This window comes from Cupressus sempervirens, chromosome 7 (genome assembly GCF_028749045.1).
Source record: "Cupressus sempervirens isolate cs-2001-9-10 chromosome 7, ASM2874904v1, whole genome shotgun sequence".
In the NCBI taxonomy this organism is placed as follows: Eukaryota; Viridiplantae; Streptophyta; class Pinopsida; order Cupressales; family Cupressaceae; genus Cupressus; species Cupressus sempervirens.
Genome location: NC_143124.1, coordinates 574,080,511 through 574,103,289, shown reverse-complemented (window position 1 = coordinate 574,103,289; position 22,779 = coordinate 574,080,511).

Sequence of the window (22,779 nt, the reverse complement as noted above, 5' to 3'; positions counted from 1 at the left end):
TATCTATAAGCCTTTAATAGGGCATACCTTTCATAAGATAGATCATGTCTCATGATCAACACATTGTAACCTTCATTGGATACATTTTATTACTATAGTAGTGAAGATTTGTGGGTGTCATCCCCATCCTAGTTTTACCTTCTCACTTGGAGGGTTTCTAGGTAATCATATCTGGTGTCAAATGTGTGTGAATGTTTACTGATTACATACTTTATATGTACATGATTTACATGTTATTTCAGTTTACTCATTGAATGCATGAGATTGATGTGTGGTGAAATTTTTATGGGTCCAAATTTAAACTATTGATTCACCCCCCCCGCCCCCTCAGAAGTTTACCTTTCCTATTGTAATTCCAACATAATTTTCTTTCTTCTTATTCTTTTGCAATGATATTTTTAGAAGACTTTCTTATTGAATATTTCTTTCTTACTTCTTACAATTTTATGATTTTTAAACTCTTAGAGATTCATCAATTTCATATCCAGTATATATATATATATATATATATATATATATATATATATATATATATATATATATATATATATATATATATATATATATATATATATATATATATAATTCTAACTTGGTTCTATTTTCATAATCTACATGATGTGGCAATGCTTCACTACCAAAGGATCTAATAAAATAATAACTCTCCTTCTTACATGTCCATGCTTCCTCTAGATTACCACAACCCAAAGGAGTAGAGTGACATATATTGATTACATAAATAATAGTGTTTACAATCTTTTCCCACATTTTTAAGGGCATCCCAACATGGAACCACATACTACATACACAATCCATTATTGTCTTGTTCATGCGTTCAAAAACTCCATTTTCTTATGGAGTCTTTGGAACAATTTTATGCCTATGAATACTATAAGAGGAATGATAATCTTCAAACTCTTTGCTACAATAATCACTACAATTATCAAGTTAAAAATATTTAGTCTTTTACCAATCTCATTCTAAATGAATCTTTTCCATTTCTTAAAATTTTTAAATACATAAAAAAATAAATCTAAGGAAATAAATTTATACTTTTCTAGTTGCATTATCAATAAATTTAACATAATACATAGAGCCACCAAGGAGAGATATGTGAGCTAGTCTCCATACATCTTTATGCACAAGATCTTCTTATTTTTCTTTTCCTTCCAAGTCTTCAAAAAATTAACTATCTTTTTCTTTGCATACACACAACATTCATACATTTCCACATTGACACATTTTAGAATAGGTAAAACTTTCTTTGAATGAAGTAATAACATTTTTTTTACTCATGTTCCAAAGTATATCATGTCATAGTATTTTCTTAGAATAAATAATGATTGTTTGATGTTTTTCCTTCTCAATCATAGAAAGCATTCCTAAACATTATGTTGGTCCTAAGTAGTGAGATTACTGATGGGGGGTGGGGGTGAATCTATAATTTGTATTTCCAAAACTTTTTCACCTTTCAAACAAATAACTATTTATCAAACTTAAAGCATCAAATGAAACATGAAATACATGAAATCATCCAAAAAATTGACATAAATATATTGGTTATGAGGAAATCCAACTTGGATCAAAGTCATAGTGGTGATTAATACCCAAAAATGACTTTCACTCTTCTAAAGTATGCCTTGTTAGGAGCTTAACCCTATTAGAAGTTTAGAAAGACATAGTTAAGTGCTACCTTGTTAGGGGATTCAACTTTATCCCTATTAAGAGCTTTACCCTATTAGGGGTATTCTTGTTAGAGGACTTTAAACACTAAGTGTCACCTTGTTAGAGAGTTTACAATGAGGACCTATTAGGATTTCATCTATTGTAACTATTAGGGAACAACAACAAAAAGTTATGAAATAATACTTCCTTTGCCTATTTAGATCTATTTCAGCTCTTTTTCTCTTCTCAATACCATTTTATCTTCTCTAGATGGACCAAAATTTCTATTTCTTCACTCATGAATTGAACACGATCAACAACAATAAAACTTGCCCTTGTTTCACTTGGTCTACTAGTTTTTTCTACTTCTACCAACTTAAGAAAAAACCCCTAACAATATTTCCATTAAGAATTTGAATACCCCAAGTACATCCAACCATCATAAGATGTTAACTTATTGTATAAGTCACCTTTCATGATTGCACTACTAATTCATAATATTTTATACCAGAAGTCAAACATATTTTGACTTTTCATGAGATCTCTCTAGAATCTTCTCCACAATCTTCTCCACAATACTTGATCTTGATTGACGTGATATCTGGCATTACTTTCACATATATATCCACATCATATAATTACAACTAACTTATTACAATCATGACAATATACTAATTCAAATTTAACCAATTGTTACTTAAGAACTCATTCTTTGTTAACCTGTCTATCACAACTTCATTAATCACCATTCTTAACCTAAAAGTATCTCACCTATTATTTTACCATCCTAGCTACACTTTATCTATAATGATAATGAGTTTCTATTGTAACTAAATAAACTTCATTGACTAATGAATATCCTCCTATGATCAATCCACTAAGTTCATCATGGATTTGATAAACCATTTAAATCACCTATCGATTATAACTAAATGCTTATACTAGTTGCACTTGTACTTCACCTATCATTATTTTCTACACCAGTTACATCCACTCAATTATACTTGGAAACATACTAATAACACTATGTCAATAGTTGACATCAATGAGAACCCAATAACTGATCATCTTGTAATCAAATCATCACTTGCTATTTACATCAACACACCATCACATGTTCTATAAACTTAATTGTTAGATTAGGTGAAAAACTAATCTCCCAAGAACACCTGCATGCATAAACCTATCACATGGATGAAGCAAAGAACAGAGGCAAGGAAAAATCATGGAGGCCAAAAAGCTAGATCCATCTTATGGACATGCAAAGAGCAATATCACATATAATCCAATAAGTGAATCAATAAAATACAAAGAGGCGAATCCTTATAAAGGAATCACAAAACCCAAAAAGGGAAACTAAATCTTAAAAAAGCTAGGGTTGCACAATATCATTAATAAAATATTAATTATATGCACCTACAAGATAGCTTAAGAAAACTAGAGTAATAAGAAACTTAATTAATTAAATCAAAGTGATTTAATTAATAAGTGCAAAAAAATAATTACTCTAACACCCCCCCTTAAGCGAAGCTTGGGAGGAAGCTAACCTAGCACAGCTATGAAAGAAGAATTGGGTCCCAGCAACAAGGCCTGATCAGGTACCCAATCACAACAAAATATCTATAAAGAGGAGAAATAGAGAAAACCACATGGGAAAAACCCTACTCCAAAAAGAGATAGCAAAGAATGTTCCAGAAGAAGGAACAAAGAGATCAGAAGAGAATCATTAAAGCATGAAGAACCGCAAAACTCTGTTAAAATGTTGATCTGTAGAACCTCCATGGAAATAGAAGGCATGAACCATCAACCAAAGGAATCTCCATGGTAATAGAAGGCACAAACCATCAACCAAAGAAGCATTGAATAGCAATATAACCTCCCCTTAAGGTAGGTGAGGTGACAGGCAGCTAAAAAGATGGGCCAAGAATCTCCTACAACACAGGAGCCAAACACATCTAGAGTGAGGTACAAAACACCAATAAAAGCACGTGTCATCGACACTGCATGAGGAATTAGAGAAAGAGGGCCTATAAGCAACAAACAACTATCCCACCCATGACACTTTATAAAATAGTGCGAGTACAACAAATCACAATGATGAAAAAGATCCCGAAACACAAGAGTGGCACTTTATCTCAGTGTGTTGCATAAAGATGCTTACAATGAATATCAACAATGATCAAAAAAAACATAAAGCTGAAACAACAGAAGGTAAAGCCCAAAACGAAGCAACTGAAGCAACAAAATCGATCTTCAGACCTGAAACAAACAGAATATCTACTAGAATGCTAAAATGCAAAAGATTGAATAGGATGTGCTTGGAACAAAATCTGGAACAAAAACTAGCATCACTAGAAAGAGCACAGAAAGAGCTTTCCAGCAATATAAAGAAGTCCAAAATCAGAGATCGGAAGCTCAAGATACGCCTCCCGGAGTGCAAAATAGAACATCCAGCTTTGACTGCCAAAATAGGCAACCAAACTATATCAAAATCCAAAAACACCTATACGAACATCTCTGTCTCGGAACCAGCTTTCTGGCACATTTTTCAGATTGAAAAAATACGTCTGTATGCTCAAGTTACAGAGAAAAAACCTCTAGGGCCTCTGAAAATGCAAAAAATTATTATTATTTTAATTAAAAAACAATTAAAAAAAAACAAAGAACCTCCACCACCACCGCACCGCCGGCGGAGCGGAGGCCAGGTGGTGGGAGGGCAGAGCGGAGGCCACCACGGGCGGGGCTGCAGTTTATTAACCACAGCGGCTTAAAACAGCTGCAAAATCATTTTTTTTTTGCATTTTTAAAAAAAAAATTACTTGTACTGCGTGCAGGGGGCCGTACGGCCCTGTCGGACAAAAAAATTTTGCCTCCCAGACCAATGGTGTCCAAAATGGACAAATTTTATATGGATTCTGACTGCAAACGGCCTTCCGGATCCGATGGAAGCATCCGTTTGAGCCCAAAGTGCCCCAAATTTTTTTTTTTTTGCAAAAAAGTTGTTCGTACGGCCTCCCACTGCTCTAAAAAATGTAGCTTCTGAAACGCTTCAACAAACCACGAACAACGAGCAGCAAGCTAGCTCTGATACCTTGTTAGATTAGGTGAAAAACTAATCTCCCAAGAACACCTGCATGCATAAACCTGTCACATGGATGAAGCAAAGAACAGAGGCAAGGAAAAATCATGGAGGCCAAAAAGCTAGATCCATCTTATGGACATGCAAAGAGCAATATCACATATAATCCAATAAGTGAATCAATAAAATACAAAGATGTGAATCCTTATAAAGGAATCACAAAACCCGAAAAAGGAAACTAAATCTTAAAAAAGCTAGGGTTGTACAATATCATTAATAAAATATTAATTATATGCACCCACAAGATAGCTTAAGCAAACTAGAGTAATAGGCAACTTAATTAATTAAATCAAAGTGATTTAATTAATAAGTACAAACAAATAATTACTCTAACATTAATCAGTCATGCTAATTGTATCTTCCTTTTTGGAATTTAAGGAAACACAAAGAACATGTGTGTGATTTTGGCTTGTCTTCACATTGACTTGTCTAATTATCTTCATTTATGATCCTATGATTCTTCCTCTTTCACTATTTCCCTACACAACACCATTTTTATAGGTTCTCTCCTTTCCTTTCATCTCAACATTGTATATGCACATCCACATGCTTTCTTCACTTTCCATCCCATGAGTAATCTTTAATAAATCTCTACGATATGTTTTTCTCACTCTCTTCCAATGTTCTATTCTCACTCTCTCCAATGTTTTATTCTCACTCTCTCCCCTTTGAATAAAATTTTGAAGGTGTAATTGTACACCACTTTAATGTTCTAGTTATTCATTATTTTCTTGTTCTTTTTTATGCTTCTTTCTCTACCTATTCTTTCTTAGATAGTTTTTCTACTTTTATTCTTATCTGTACTTTAACCTATTGATCAACTCAATTTATCCCTTTAGTACACACCTATTCATTACAAAATTTATCCTCCTAAGGAGCAACATTCATGCATCAATTCAAATATTTAAGATATTGAATGAATGCACTTGAATTGATATAACTTATCTCTTCTCTTAGTTCAACTTAGGTGAGGGAATTATTCCTAGCCTATTTCTTGATTACTCAAACATATCCTTTGATAGTGACTTTGTGAATATTTTTCCTACCTGTTCCTTAGTTGGAACAAACTCACTTCCTTTTCTTGAACCTATTCTCTGAGATAGTGATACTTGATAGCTATATGCTTAGTGGGTGATCCCACAATAATGGGTTCCACTTTTTGACCAATTTTGACACTGAAATCAATATTTTTGCAACAAATGTCACATTCAAGTGACTATATCTCCAAAACTATAAATAATTTCAAGATGACATAAACTCGTGATTTTGAATACTTTTTTCCTACTTTGTAACTATATTTTTTAATCTAAAAAAATAAAATATTTATGTCAATTTTTTTTATCTCCTCCGAAAAGTGGTACATAATAAAATTCAATATTTTAAAGAGTGATAGTTCGTTTGACACACATAACTTTTTTTCTAGAAATGATAATGAAGTAATTCTTTTGGTGTTGGATTTGTAACATAAATATCCAATTTTTGCATTTTGTTTGATTTATTTTTGTTGAATATTGTATAGTTTATGAAGTTTTGAAGTGACACGAATCATAATTCAGACATACGTTCCGTTTGACACAGATAATTTGAAGTCAATTTATCATAAACCTAAAAAAAAATTTGAATAGTAAGGTATCTCAATAAGCTAGTGCCTACATATTTTTCAAAAAAAAATTGACCTAATTTACTAATTTTCCTGAGGTGTCGAAGTCGTTTGATGTTCAATCGGTAATGAACTGGTAATGAACCTATAATGAGTTAAACTAATATTTGAAAGTCTTAATGACTAAAATATGTATTAAAATTATAGTCATTGGAAAGCTTTCTCCGAGAAACACATTTTGACATTTTTTATTTTATAGTAGGAGATCATTCTCCTACAATTATGGGAGTCAAAAGAGCAAAAAATTTAAAAAATTATGAAAAATGGGTTGAAATTTTCTTAATTTTGGGTGTTTGCCTAAACATGGTGTTCACGTGAACATATTGAGCATGTTTGCACGAACACATGTTCAGGAAAACATGCCCATTGCAATTTCACGGCAGCCAAAAAATTAAGTGACCATGTTCGCATGAACATGCCTAAATTTTTTGTGTTCGTGCGAACAGTTGAAAAAACCAAAAAAAATATCAGAAATGGGACCTGCGTCTACATGCATGAAACATCATTCTATCCACAAAACAAAAACCACCATCTCTCACATTTCAATCATTGATTGCAAATTTCCATCATAGACGTCATTTTGTGCCATCAATCTCCGTATTTGGCATCAACCTGATAGTGCATTGCAGGCCTGTCTTTGCCACGAATTTTGTCCACAGATAAATCGAAGGTAGGTGAGAGATTTCTCAATATTTGCAATTTAATGTTCTTCATATCTTCGTTCACGCTTTCATCAATATTTCCTATCTTTGTTCACAATTTGATAAAAAAAAATTGTATATCTAAATTATTTATTTATTTCCTTCATTAATGAAGTTGTTTAACGGATGCATTGAAGTTAAATTAAAAATTAGTAACACATTCATGGTGTTAAGAAATGTATATTCTTATTGATTTTTTCATTTTTTTAAATATTGAATTTGTTAAAAAAAAATTGAACATCTAAATTATTTCTTTCTTTCTTTCATTAGTGAAGTTGTTTAAATGATACATTGAAGTTAAATAGATTCAAACTAGATACTTTTAAAGTGTGGTTACATGTTAGTTTTACTTATCTCACTTTAATTATCTCAACAGTTACATTTAATTGAATTTTTTAATTTATAACTTGAATTAATGAAAAATATTTAATTTTATTTTCAAATCAAATTCATACAATAAAAATAAATGTGCCATAACTCTTTATGAATTCTCAATTTCTATAAAGAAATAATCTAAGGTTTTCATTTCCTTCTAGAACATAGATTAGATGATTTTGTGTTACTAATGGTCTCCTTGTAGCATGTGGCAATTGTGGGATGGAGACATAATCATAACTGTAAACTACTAACGTTTGCTTTGCAGGACGTTGTCGAAGACCATTGTGTGTTTGTCAAAACCATGTGTGTGGATTTATTAGATTAAATAACACTTCGTTTGGTGCTTAAAATGAACTTTTTATTTTCTGCCTAGCGTGTTTACAATGTTTAAATCCCTAGGAGTTGCATTGGACATATCCTCTCCCCTCGCCATTCGTGGATCTTGGGCGTAAGAGAAATCCATGTAACTTCTATAAGAGGCCTGCCTTGGACCAAGATACTCGATATTGGGTATGCCAGGGGACAACCTCAGAGCGGTAACAGGCCAAAAGCCAGTTCAACGTTCCAACGGTAATATAAAACTCGATTACGGTGAAAGTCATGTCGGTAGTATTGCTGAGTGATAGCTCTCCTCCAGTACCCTTGTGGTGCGTCAAACCTCGATTCTTGGGGTTGGGAGACCTTTTGAGGAAGTTTATCACTCACTTGCTGAACAGAATGTCCTTACTAAAAACCATGTTTTAGTGGACAAAATCTTTTCTATCCATTGGCTCAAGGGGTCACCGATGCTCGTGAAGACATCCTACATTCTCATGGTCCTCAGTAGAGACAACAATCCCTTGGGAAGTCATGCCCCTTGGGAAGCGGATCTTGGTAGCCCCGAGAAGTGAGTGCACTGTAAGGGGGAGCCTATGGTGCCAAGGTCCTAAGTTGTTCGCTCTGGATAAGTGCGGCTGAACTTTGGTTCAAGTAGGAATTCAGTAGATACAATCCTATAGCCTAGGTTGTGGTGTGACTGTTCACTTTTAACAATATCTATTCTTGTCTTAATGTGTCTTGCGTGTGTGTAAAACATAATCAAGATAAAAGCCAACATTCAAATTTACACCTTGGAAACTTGCAAAACCTTGTCAAAATATCAAACATTGTCAAAACATCACAAACTTTGGTTCAATACATTCAAACCTTGGAAAACATGGCAACTTGTGCTCCTAAACGTGCTTGGCAAAACATAGATTTCACTCTTGCATAGCATCCACTTGCATTCTTCATAGTTTAAGCCTCATACTTGCATCATATAGACTTCATATAGCACCTTTTTAGTATCCCTCATATTCACATTGCAATCATTAGCATTTAAGCTTGCATCCTTTGAATTTCACCTCAAAAATTATCACTTTGCATCTTCCATCTTGCATCTTTGCATACCCAACCCTCATCTTGACTACTTTAACCATCATTTCAGATGTCCTACACATCATTTTGAGCATTCATTTTGAATTATCTCCTTGAATGTGTCTCTCCCTCACTGCTCTCTCCCTCTCCCACACACACACAAACACTATTTACTTGTGTCTCATTTTTATATTCATCCCTCCATCTCTTTCTACCCCTTTCACTTCTCTCATCACCTATCCCTTTTCTTCTCCACATACACGTCTCCTCTATATCCATATTTCTTCTCCATCTCTCCCTTTATCCATCTCTATCCCTATATCTCCCTCTCTACCTTCTCTTAGTTATATATTTCATTCTCACTATCTTTTTTTATCTCTTCCCTTCATCTCCATATCCCTCTTCTTCTCAATCCCTTACTCTCTCTTTCTCTTCCCTTTGCATATTCTCTCTTTATATCACCTTTCCACCCCCCACCCTACCAAACCATATCTCTCTCTCTCTCTCTCTCTCTCTCTCTCTCTCTCTCTCTCTAATTATTATTTTTTCTTTATGTCAATTATAACATATCAAATAATTATATATTTAAATTTAAAAATATGTTATTATGAATCATTTAATATTACGAGTTTAAGTTTGTTAGATGACATTTTTTTTATCTATATTATCTTTTAATTATCATTTGGAGTAGTGATCTATATATAACTATTGTAAATATTTACATTCATTATAATATAATTAATAAGTATACATTTTAATTGTAAATTATTTTTTCATTAAATTATTATAAACATAAGAATTAATGCAACCTATTTAATTGAATAAATTTATATTTAAGAATTTCAATTATTTTTGAAGCTTTTACGACATTGTTATATTACTAATATTTCAAATTTAAATCTCCTTTTGAGTGAATATCAACATAATAAGAAAGTATTTATGTTTGAATAAGAAAAAATATATTATAAGACATGTTTTATTTTAGATGTATTTTAAGAGTAATATATTTTATTTATTATTTTGAAGTAAAAATTAATAATAGATTAAATAGATTAGGTATAATTATATTAAATAGTAATAATGATACATATACATATTTACATAGATACCTTTTTTTGGTTAAATATATATTAAATAATATATTTTATTATAGAAGAAGATGAATAATGCATTTAAACAATAAAATTTTATTTTGTTAGAAATGTGAAAAGCTATTTTTATTGAAATAAAAAACAATGTAAATGACTAGGCCAAAACAATCTCTATCCTTTCGTGGAGCCTATCAATGCATTCACCAACAATGACACCAATTTGGGAAAGAGACCTAGTAGTCACTTAGGCTAACTTCAGGTACCTAGATCTCCTAAATCGTAAGTTGAATTATGTTAATTTTTTGGTGTACCTCCATAGGTGACTCAAAAGCTTAAGGCTAAGGTTTCAGCATTTGGGCCTTTATGGATCTCTCTATAGAGGCACTAGTAAAGTTTGACCCATTTTTCAACAAAAAATCTAGAAAACATAGCTCTTAGAATTGCTTTAGTTTCAGCCCAACTTCCCAACTGCTACCTATGTCAAGGTAGATTTGGCTTTGTCATTTTGATCTTATCTTTTTTTGTCATTTTTTTGGTCAAGATCCAAAGTCTATTGTCATAATGTTAAACTCTTAGGTTAATACCTTGTAAATATTTCACCTAAGTTCAAAAAACCTTATGTATACCAACCTATCATTAGCATAATCATATTCCTAAATGTCATTTTTGACTTACCCTAGTGGTATATCCCCCTCATATTGCATTTTTCAAACCCTAACATCATTTTCACTATCAAACCCTATCAAATTGTCCATCAACCAACTTGTCTTCTTGATCACCTATCCTCCTTTTGCATAGCCTAAATTTCATTATCAACCCTAGGAAACCATCCCTTGCATAGTCCACTTTGCGTACACCTACCTTTAACATCCTTACCAAGTCCAAAACATAACCCTAACCTTCATTTTGCACATCATAATCTTCATCTTGCATACCTTCAAAACGACACCTTGCATTTGCACTTGCATAACATCCCTAGGACATTTTTACTTTGCATATCAAAAACCTAGGTCATTTAACATTTCCTCACATTGCATAACATCCCTAAACACTTAAAAATATCAAAAACACTCATATCTTGCATACCCACATCTTAATTATCAAGTTTTGACCTCTTTTATCAACTGCAACCCTATTTTACCAACTGCACACTTCATGGGCGCAGTTGGTAGTTTCAGGGTGCACTTGGTAGTTTTAGGGTGCACTTGGTAATTAGGTGTTTCATTCTAGGTTCCAAAACCCTAATCTACACTTTCACACCTTGCATTACATCCCAAGACCTTAGGAAACACTCTAAATTACTCAAAACACTAAAAATTTGCATTTTAGGAAACTTTGGAGCTACATCATTTACAGAAGAAAGAAGGACATGGGAGCTACAAATGAAAGAGGGGGTTTCTAACCTTGTGTTTTCTTCTTTTGATTAGTTTGGCTTTCATGGTAGACTAGTGGGTGCTAATGTATGTTGATTGAGTTTTGTGATTTCTCATAGTATGTTATGCATTTAACCCATTTTTCTAGTCCTACAATAAAAACGAAAAAATTAAAGAGACAAAACAATTATATATTTTATAAGAAAGAAAAAAATATTTTTTAGGACAAACATTCTAGTATTCATACCATGTCATTTGTTTGTGATTCAATGATGGCTTAAGAAGGATTTGGTGCTTTGCTACTTGTAAAGAATGCAACTCATAGATTTTAGTCATATAATGAAGAATATTTATGCCTTGTTGTAGACGACTGCATTCTATTGATTTCTTTCAAATAATTTAAAAGTACTGACAGCGATAGACAAATCTATACAGTGATTTTTTTATCTGGTTATTGTGCAAAATTTATCTTGAGGCAAGGGATAAATTATTATTTTTTTGATTTTATAATGGGAAACAAGAGAGGAAGGAAAAACAAATATGCAAGGAAAAGATCTGATGAAGCAGAACAAAGAAATATTTAGAAGACTACGACACGTTATCATCAAATTAAACAATGTGAAGAAAATGTTGAAGAAGGCTCAATAGAAGTAGAAGTAGTGCCTATGGGAGAGAGGTCAAGAACACTCCCTATGGAATCTCAAACAATGAATGTTGAAGAAGGTTCAAGATCAGTCCCTACAAAGGTTCAAATAATAGAAGTCAAAGAAGGGTCAGAATCTTTCCTTGTTGAATCTCAAATAATGGATGTTGGAGAAGGCTCAAGATCGGTCCCTGTAGAAATTCCAGTAACAGAAATCAAAGAAGGGTTGAGATCAGGTGCAGGAACTAGTATGGATGAACTCTTAAATATTGTCCAATCTGTAAAGTATGGTATTTCTCATAAGAATTTAGATCATTTACTTAAAATCGATGTAGATAAATTGAGAAAACTTGCAGCTAGTGTTCAACCATTAAGTTTGTCTAAGAGAAGGTCAATGAAGAAGAAGATAAGAGAAATTATGACTCAATTTGATAATACTAAAACACTTGAACAAGCTCAGTTGCTTTCACTTTTGCTTACACAAAAAAAGTTGCAAGAGGCATTGAAATTGTTAGGTGTAAACACAACATCAAAGAAGAGAAGATTTTCTAACATGCAAACTGATTTGATTGAAAATGTTAAACAAGGTTTGAGAAACATAGGAAAACACTCTCGAACTAAAGATAAGTCCGCGGCAAGAAAAGTGATGTTGATGTTTGTTGTAAGTAAGAATATGACCCAAAATAGACAAATATCTTCAATTTCATCTGAAATGGGTTTTAGTAGGAAAACCATGAGAGAATATGTTAAGAGAAGATTAATTATGGATGACAGTACTGTGGAGGGCAATTGGGCAATCATGTGTAGAGCACCTCGTTCTGATAGGATTGAAGAGTTATTAAAAAAATTAATCACATCATTTTGGATTGATAACACTCATCCTTCATCAAACAGTAGAGATGTTATCAGGCATAGGATTGCACCTAGTCAATATGAACATCATACAAAAAATTGGTTGGACACAACACAGCATGAGTTATATGTGTCATTTTGTAGTCAACATCCTAATGTAAAAATTGGGCAAACATTGTTTGAAAAATTGAAGCCATACTTTGTGAGGTCAAACAAAGTGTTTGAAACGTGTTGTTGTCATCATCATATTGAGTTTGATCTCCACTATCAGGTATTTTGAAAGTTTGTAGAAGACACATATGGTTTTCATGCTACTCCTCCTAGTAGGAGAAGTGAGTTTATATCATCCATTTTGTGTGACAACATAGATGATCTAGCTGGTCAAATAAATTGCATCAAAGGATTATGTGAAACATGTGGTGAATTGGCTCTATTTCCTTTGAAAACTAAAAATATTGATGTAACAAAAATATTGAATTGCAAAAGTTACAAGTATGTCAAGAATGAAACAAAGTTGGGGAAAGAAACAAAAAGGTTGGAATATGTTGAAGAGGAGTTGCCTGTTCTAACATTTATGGATAGATTTAAGAAATTGATTCAACCTTATATTTGTCATGCATTTTTTGCAAAGTGGCAAGCACAACAGTTTCAAACTCTGAGAGATAATTTTCCACTTGGAACAATTGTATCAGTTGTTGATTTTGCATAAAACTATTCATTTGTTCATCAGAAAGCAATTCAATCAGATTATTACTTTAATAAGCAGGTCACTATTATGGTACATATTTTTTATAGACATGCACAGTTAGATTTGGATGTTGTTCAGAGTACAGTTCAAGCATGAGTAATTATAAAGGAATGTCATTTTTATATAAGTGATGATAAAGAACATGACATTCACTATGTAGAACATTACTTTAATACATTCTTTTCTTATTTGAAAGAAAGAAACATAAATGTTGATAAACATTATGTTTGGTCTGATGGATGTGCCGCGTAGTTTAAATCATCTAGACCATTTTATGCATTGTGTAGATATCATCGCAATGAGAATATAAAACACATATGGAATTTCTTTAAGAGTGGCCATGGAAAAGGTGAACATGATGGTGTTGGAGCTTGCATCAAACGTGCTTTGTGAAAGTATCAAATGAATTATCAGGGAGTTCATGTAAATGATGCACATGATGTTGTTGAATGGTGTAAGACTCATTTTGCATTAGATGAGGTTGGGACATCATCAACAATGAGTCGACAAACACCATACAGAGTCTTCTGGGAGATAACAGGTATGGATGTGTACGTCTATTTAACTTTTGTGCACAATTAAATTATAAAATTTTATTGTTAAGTTTTATTTTTGAATTCATTGAAGTTTAAATTTAATTTTTCTATATTTTCAATTTAACGAACTTTCAGGTGTCAATAGAAAAAACATGCATGGTTGCAAGAGGATAGAAAAGACACGTTCCTTGCATTCAGTCATGAGTACAGATAATTGCAATTGGACATTGAAGACAAGAGAATACTCATGTTTTGTGATAGTTTCATTGATGAAAACTATGAAGAATGCATCAATCAGACACATGGATATACAGGTGCATGGATTTCAGTACCACTTGATGTTACAAATACATTTGATAAAGAAGATGAAAATTTTGATGATATTCCATTGATTTCTGATGATTATAATCATATCTCTGGATTGGTAAAAGTGGGTGAGTATCATAAAAATTAATCTCAACTTTTTATTTAATTATCAATTTCAATTGTCTTATATATATTGTACACATGCATTCATGTATACTTGTTATGTAGGAGATGTCTTTGCAGTGATTGTTGAGCCTGGAAATCATGAATGTGTCAGTTATTATTTATTGCGATGTACTGCAGAGAGGACAAAGTTATATGGCCCTGAAGAAAGTGATGGAATGTTTTTCCCCATAGGTAAATTATAAATATACATGTACATGCACATATATATTTAAATAAATGTATATATTTAGGTAACTTCATATCTGTCAAATTTTAAAACACTTAAATTTGTGGTACAGATTCTGTTGTGATAGAGGGAACATATTTGAAGCAAGAGAAAATAGTCCAACATGGAATACACTTTGTTGATTATCAACCTGACAACAAAGTTTTACAATATAGCCACCTAGTCGTTGCTATAGGGCTTTGTCTGCATCCAGTCAAACTTAAGTGTGTACGTTGCAAGCGGAGACTAGACAGTGAAGATCATGAAAAAATATTGAATGTTATAAGTGTACATCATGGTTGATTAGACCTTTGAGATTTATTTTATAATAATCTGAATATCAACTTTGGTGAAATGTGTTTTCAATTGTACTATGGTGAAATTGTGAATATCAACTTTGGTGAAATTGTGTTTTTAATCTGAATATCTGAGTTTTAGTTATCATTAGTTTATTTTAAAACTATAATATTAATTGTACTATGGATGAATTTAATAATTTAACAACTCGATATAAATAGGCTAGAAGTTAGTTCGAACTTACATAATTTCATTATCTATGTTACAATTCTTAAATATCAACTTCTTTTCAAACTATTGAATTTCATCTTGAATTAAATCTATTTAGATTAATTGTACGATCATAAGTTCTTAATTTTCATTAATTTATTAAAAAATTATATAATTTAATAATTTAAATTAATTGTACCATGGATGAATTTAATAATACTCCACCTTAAAAAGTTCCAAGGAAATTCAAGTAGTTGCAAACAATAAATATGGTGATTTTGTATCATTGTAAAACAAAATGCAGACTTTCTAAGCCCACAGAGGTCCTCCAAAAGTTATAATTAAAAACCATCTATTAAAGAAGATTAGAAACATTATTATTACAATAAGCTTTCACGACAAACCACTTTAAAGTCGGTTCAAAAAAATTCGTTGGATGACTAAAAATTGAACTCTCGTTAAAAAAAAAGTATTTTATGATTGTAGACCTTTATAAAATTAATTTGAAAATGAAAAAAATTACTATTCTTAGTTAGGGTATATAATCCTTTGATTTGACAATTTAAAATCAGTGGAGAACATTTTGTTCTGGTTAAAATCATTTTCTATTTTTCAAGTAGACTATTAATGTTGAGTTATTTACAAAAAAAATGAGCCTACACATTGATCAGGAAAAATTACTAGCTGAGGCTTTTGAGTGCATTATTTCTCTCACTTCCATCATAATGCAAGGAAACTCATAATTTAAAATAGATACAACACAACTTAAATGTATTCCAAATCAATGAAGAGCAATTTTTGTTCCACGAATACCAGAAAATAGAGAAAGTACTCTGACACCATCAGGATATAATGCTTTCAAGACTGATAAATGATATGCAACTATATCTCTTTGGAATGAATTACCCAAACAACACAAGTGGTCAGTCAGACAAGAAGTTCTACGAGTGTGATCTCTATCAAATTTTAATATAAGCTCTATCTCATGCAGCTCTAGAGGGACGAGGTCACTTGGCCCCACCCATACCAAATTCCACTCTTCACACTTTTGAAGTATATATTTCTATGCACTATCTTGCAGTTGCCCTCGTGCATTCTAAATCATAACTCTCAGTTGATCAATAAGGACAGTGCCACATCATCTTGAGTCTATGGAATTTTTTTTTGTCGTCTGATCCTATGAAGGCCAATACTTTTTTATTTGCAGAAGTGCTTCCTGAATAGTCATGGGGGGAGAGGTTCTGCTTGAAATCACTCTTCTCTTGGAAGGTTATGCACATACCCTCTTACTCTTCTGGAAGCTGAAAAGAATATTGAGTCCACCAACTCTGGTTCAACACTAATAAATTGTTCGAATATTGTCTTGCAAATATCCTTTGATGCAAAAGCATCATTCTCATTGTAGAAGAAAGGTGGCCCTTGCATGAACACATTGATTTCCTTTGAACGTTGGCCAATAGGTTTCCTAGGAACTCCAAAACCAATTAGTTCCTTGGGACACAAATTAGGGATTGCATCACATACTTCAAACATATCTTGCTTGTCTTGCATACCCTCTATGTATTTTTTATACTTCAACACTTTCATTATCTATGTTACAATTTTGAACTTACACAATTTCATTATCTATGTTACAATTATTAAATATCAACTTTTTTTCAAACTATTGAATTTCATCTTGAATTAAATCTATTTTTAATTGTACGATCATAAGTTCTTAATTATCAAATTTAGTTTATTAAAAAATTATATAATTTAATAATTTAAATTAATTGTACCATGGATGAATTTAATAATTTAAATTCATTTATCAACTTGTACACATATACACATCTCAAGAATAAACATCTACAGATCTAATATATCTCTATGTATCTGAAATGCAAACTATAAATCTCGAATAAATATACGTATGTAGCAAAATATAAAAAGTCATATCTATGTACATGTGATGGTATCTAACACTGAAATACTCAATAATCAAATAAATAGTGAAAGTACATGGATGTCATCAAGGAACTGAAATACACATGTGTACATGTAAACTGGACCTCCAATATATATGCATCAAAAAATATATAAATCTGATCTACTACTAGAAGGACCCCTCAAGACGCATACGAACAGAACAACCCTCCGATTGAGTCTCCTGTACATCCTCTCGCTGAGGTGCATCAACCAAGTCCTGCAAATATATATACATATATACATACATGTGTTAGAGTTCTATCTTTAAAACATATATATACATACGTGCATCATGTTCCTATACATTCAAATTAAATACAAATTTGCATATATATAGATATATATCTAGTTTTTAAAATATTTAAATAACTTTAAACAAACTATTTAAAACTCAAGTACCTGAGCACTATCAGGTGCCTCAATAGAATCATCTCTCTCATGTATATGATGTCCTGAACCAACAGTATGTGTAACCATGTGCTCAGCGACCTGTGCCTACATGATTTATTACGAGTTAAAGATTAAATTAAATATCTACATATATATCTAAACTAAATTTTTCAATAATTGAACATATTTTTTAATTTCATATATATTAAAAATTAAAAATAAATTATATATGTACCTGGGTCTCTGGAGGTGGAGGATGATCAACAGACTCCATCATATCATCTATTGATGCACCTAAGCCTGAAACTCCATGTCCAACTACTAGTAAATCTGAGTGAAGTGGACTATGTAACTGGCTGGGTACATCTGTTGTAGAATCAATGCTACCAGGTCTAAATAACAGGTCCATGTATGATGAAAGACCTAGGGTCGAACTAGTATCAATCTCAGATAGGCCTCGCAACTACTCACCAAAATCATCAAGGCCCTTAGCTGTGATATGGACATCTCCAACTCGTATGCTCGAGTCATCTGTAGAGTGTCGTGAGTCTGGTGCCAAATGCTATGAGCTACACACAAGTGTATCATCTATCACTGGTGTGGTGGCCTGTGTCTGTGGAACTATGTCGGGGCTCTGATGTTGTCTAACAACATCCATCACCGCGTGTACTGGAATCCTCTGTGTATCAAAAATATAGCTAATAAAGTGTAACATATCCTCCAAAAAATACAGTGCCATATCCATATGTGTTTGATGTCCTGAAAGACCACGAATATTGCCTGGTAGTGGTAGCCTAGTAGCTCTATATGCATCATCAGAGGAGGCACCTGAAGTGCTAATAGATTCCTGTGAAGACGGTCGACCAAGTGGACGAGGACGTCAACTATGAAGATAACGACCAATAGAATATGATGTGATACTAGCTACCGCAGATGCAATGTGCCCAATAGTGTCAATTGCTTCCCTCTGGGAAGCAATGATGACTCTATCTATAATAGGCGCATGTGTAGGAATCACAGGAGGCATCCTCGATCCAACAAATTATCTAAGATCTGCAGGTGGAAAACAATCTACACTGCGGTACTGGTCACGATCTGCGATCCGACCATGCCCCTGTCCATAATAATCAAGAATATCCAAGTAGTTGGCATTGAGCCCTATACGGAACTCAGTGTACAACTGCTATGCAAAATAAAGGGGTATTTGATCGTTATTAGGATAACAACCATATGCAGCTAAAAATCATGGATAGATCATGCTAGCAATAATAGGGTCTCTGCATCATGTGACTCTGTAGCCTCTCACCCTACCCTATGTCCCCTCATAAGTTGGAAATAGCTCTCTCCGGATGACATCTTTGGGGGCTACCCTCTTGACGTCATCGAATGATGCATCTCCTGAAACCTCAGCCCTAAGCTCCCTAGATATGGAAGCTAATATGGCAAGAGTAAATGAATGGTGACCTCTAAACCTAGTTGTCAAATCTTGTAAACTCCTACATATCATAGTACATATGTCTCTATAAAGACCATCAGTAGAGGTCAATATAGAGTGCTACAGTCTAGCAATCTCATGCTCTGAAAATGCAAATAATGCATCAATATCGATGTGTAGAGGTGGTGCAGCAGGACCTCCAGCAGGAGCTGGAACATGAGCTGCACGACGAGCCCTACATTGACGTACATGAGGAGCCCCACCAAAAGCTGTAGCACGAGCCCCACCACGAGTTGCATGAGGAGCCATATCAGGAACTACATTAGGTGCTGCAACAAGAACCACATCAACCTATGCTGTTGTAGGAGCCGTAGTAAGAACTACATCAGGTGTCACACCAGAAGCCGCATCAAGCATATCGTGTGAAGCCATATCTATAAAAATGTATGAAGAGATAAATTGTCTGTTGTACATACTTTTTTATTTTTAACATTAAAAATTATACACATGTAATTAAACATACATCACACATCATGGACCTAGATAATCTATAACACATCCAAACCTAAATTAATTTGCATATAAGTATAAGATAACTTTAAAGTTGAGAGTTTGGTTGTGGTTAGAGTTAATTTGTTATTCTAAGATTTTATTATATTTTGGGGGGTATTATTAGAGAATTCAATTAAAGGGTACCTAATTAATTATTTATATTACTCTTAAATGATAATATTTTGAGGTTTGAAATTCTTGGTTGATATTATTAGCAGAGTGAGTCACTGGACTCATAGGTGGCTCTCATCTGCTGGGAGGGTTACCCTGCTCAAGACTGTGATTCGGGCTCTTCCTATTTACAGGTGTTTAGTGCAAACACCTCCTATGGGAGTTTTGAAAGATTTTGATGGAGTGGAGGTCCAGGATATTCCTAGACTTGAGCTTGATGGTAAGGGGTCCTTTATTTGGGACACCCTTAAAAGGGGTGCTCCTCTTATCAAGGATGGCCTTTTTTGGGTCTGTAATAAGGGGTCAAGTGTGTTATTCTAGCAGGACTCTTGGGATGGCCACCTTCCTATTCTCTCCACTTTTCCCCACCTTTTGCCTCTGTTTCAGGTTTTTTCTTCTGCAGGTTAGACCACAGTAGCTCACTTCAAGATTGTTCGGAGGTGTGGATTGATGGAGGTGGCTAGTTGGAAGGATCCACAGATTTGGCCCACAGGGGTTTCCTTAGAGATTCAGGCTGAACTGGTGCATCTTCTCTCTACTAGGCTTTGCAGCTCTTCTAAAGACAAAGACATCCTGGCTTGGGGTCCTTGCCCAAAAGGTAAGTTCAGTGTGGCCCAGGGATATGCTCGACTGGATAGCCAATGTAATGTAGTTTAGGTGGTTCCCTAGTGGAGGAACGTTTGGAATAAATTATCTTGGCTGAAATGTAATTTTTTTCTATGGTTGGTTGCGCAAAATAAGTGTCTTACTTGGGATAATCTCCAGCGAAGAGGGTTTCAGGGACCCTCTTTCTGTCCCCTATGTATGTTGGATGGGGAAGATGTTTCTCATGTTTTCTTCTTATGTCCTCTCTCTAGAGAGATCTGGCATAAGTGGTGGAGGTGTGGTGCCATAGCTGTATTCATGCCAAATCTCTTATTGAATTTTGGGACAGCCTTGGCAGACCCCCTACGAAAACTTAATTCCTTCAGGTGGCCTGGGCTATTGGACCTTCTTTCATTATGTGGAATCTTTGGTTGGAGTGTAACCATCGGATCTTCTGTAATTCTAGCTTGGGAGCCACTAAACTATGGCAGTTGATCCTAACCAGGCTTCAAGAGACTATCTCTGCTAAATGTGATATGTCAGAGCCGATGGTTCTTGATGATTCTTGTATTGTCAAGAATTTAGGATTAGTGGATAAAGGATTTGGAACTATTAGTAGTAAGAGATCTCAGCCACGAAAGAGGAAGGTTTGTAGAGTGGGGAGATGGAGTTTTCCTCCTGATGCAATCCTAAAGATTAACACTGATGACTCCTCCTATGGGAATCTTGGACTGGCTGGAGTGGGGGGATTGGGAGAGATGCAGATGGCAATGTTATTTTCATATTCTCTATTCACAAAGGAGTTCAATCCAATAACGTGATGGAGGCTTTGGCCATTAAGGTGGCTATGGAGCGGGCTTGTTCTCTTGGTTGGAGGAGAATGGTGTGTGAGTTTGACTCTCAAATTGTTGTGGATATGATAAATAACCGGAGAGTGGATGAATCTAGCTGGCAAATTGCCTGTATTGTTAGAGAGATTCTCCACTTGAGTAGCTTTGTGGATGGGATCTCTTTCTGTCATATTCCTAGGGAATGGAATGGAGTGGCTGATGTCTTGGCAAAATGGGCATCAGAGAAAGGTGTTGGTTGGGATATTTCTGTTAGGGATGATCTTCCTACTGATCTTGTTGGGACTTTCGAGCAATTAGTGGAAAAGGACAGAATGTAATTGGTTTTGGGTTGGTGTTTTGGTTGGTTGGGCCTAAGGCCTTCTGTAATCTGGTTTTATTTGAATAAATTTTTACCCCTTTTTATTTTTTTTTAAAGATAATGTTTTGAGGTTTAGGTTTCAAGTTGGGTTACATATTTATCATTTAAAACAAGGGTCCTACTTCATGTATGTACTTGTGTTTGAATGTATGTGCATGTATCTCAAATGTAATTTTTAACAATTTAGGATTAGGGTCAACTTGTTTTAATTTTATGTAAGTTAGGCTTCAATTAGGTTTTCAAATAGGGTTTTAGTGTAATTAGGCTCAATTTTAGGGTAAGATTTAAGACCTTATGACACTGTCAGGGTTTACACGAACTTACATAATTTCTAGCATTAAATTTAGGAGTTAATATTGAAGTCCATGGTTAAGAATTTAGGATAAGGGAACTTAGCATATGAAGTTTATGATTTGGTTCAAGATTATGATTTAGGGTATTTATTATCATTTATAATATTGGGTTTAGAAACTAAATTTTAAGGTCAAGGTTAGGGTTAGGGTTTGGATAATGGTTAGGGTTAGGGTTTGGATGTACATGTATGTTATATTCATACAAGTAGAAATGCAAATTAATCTACATTCTTATATATGTATAATTTAGGATCTCCCCTTAAGACATGTCATTGAATTATATAGTTAATTATATATTTCTAATTATTAAGACATTAAAAATAATAACATATGTACATTTAAACATGAATATTGAAAACATATGTATGTACATCTATATCTACTACATGAACATATTTACATGTACATTTATGAAATAAAATATACATTTTAATCTACATTCTTATGTATAATTTAGGATCTCCCCTTAAGACATGTGTTATTAAATATAGTTAATTACACTTAGTTCTGAGATAAATTAAGAACAATAGTTAACATATACACAAATTATACATATAAAAATGTGAATTTATTAAAAATATGTACATACATCTACTTTTAACCATGAACAAATATACATGTACATCTATGTTCAAAATAAAAAATTATACATTTTAATCTACATTTTTACATGTACAATTCAGGATCTATATTAAAAAAAAAAATTATATTAAATTATAAATTCTCTAATA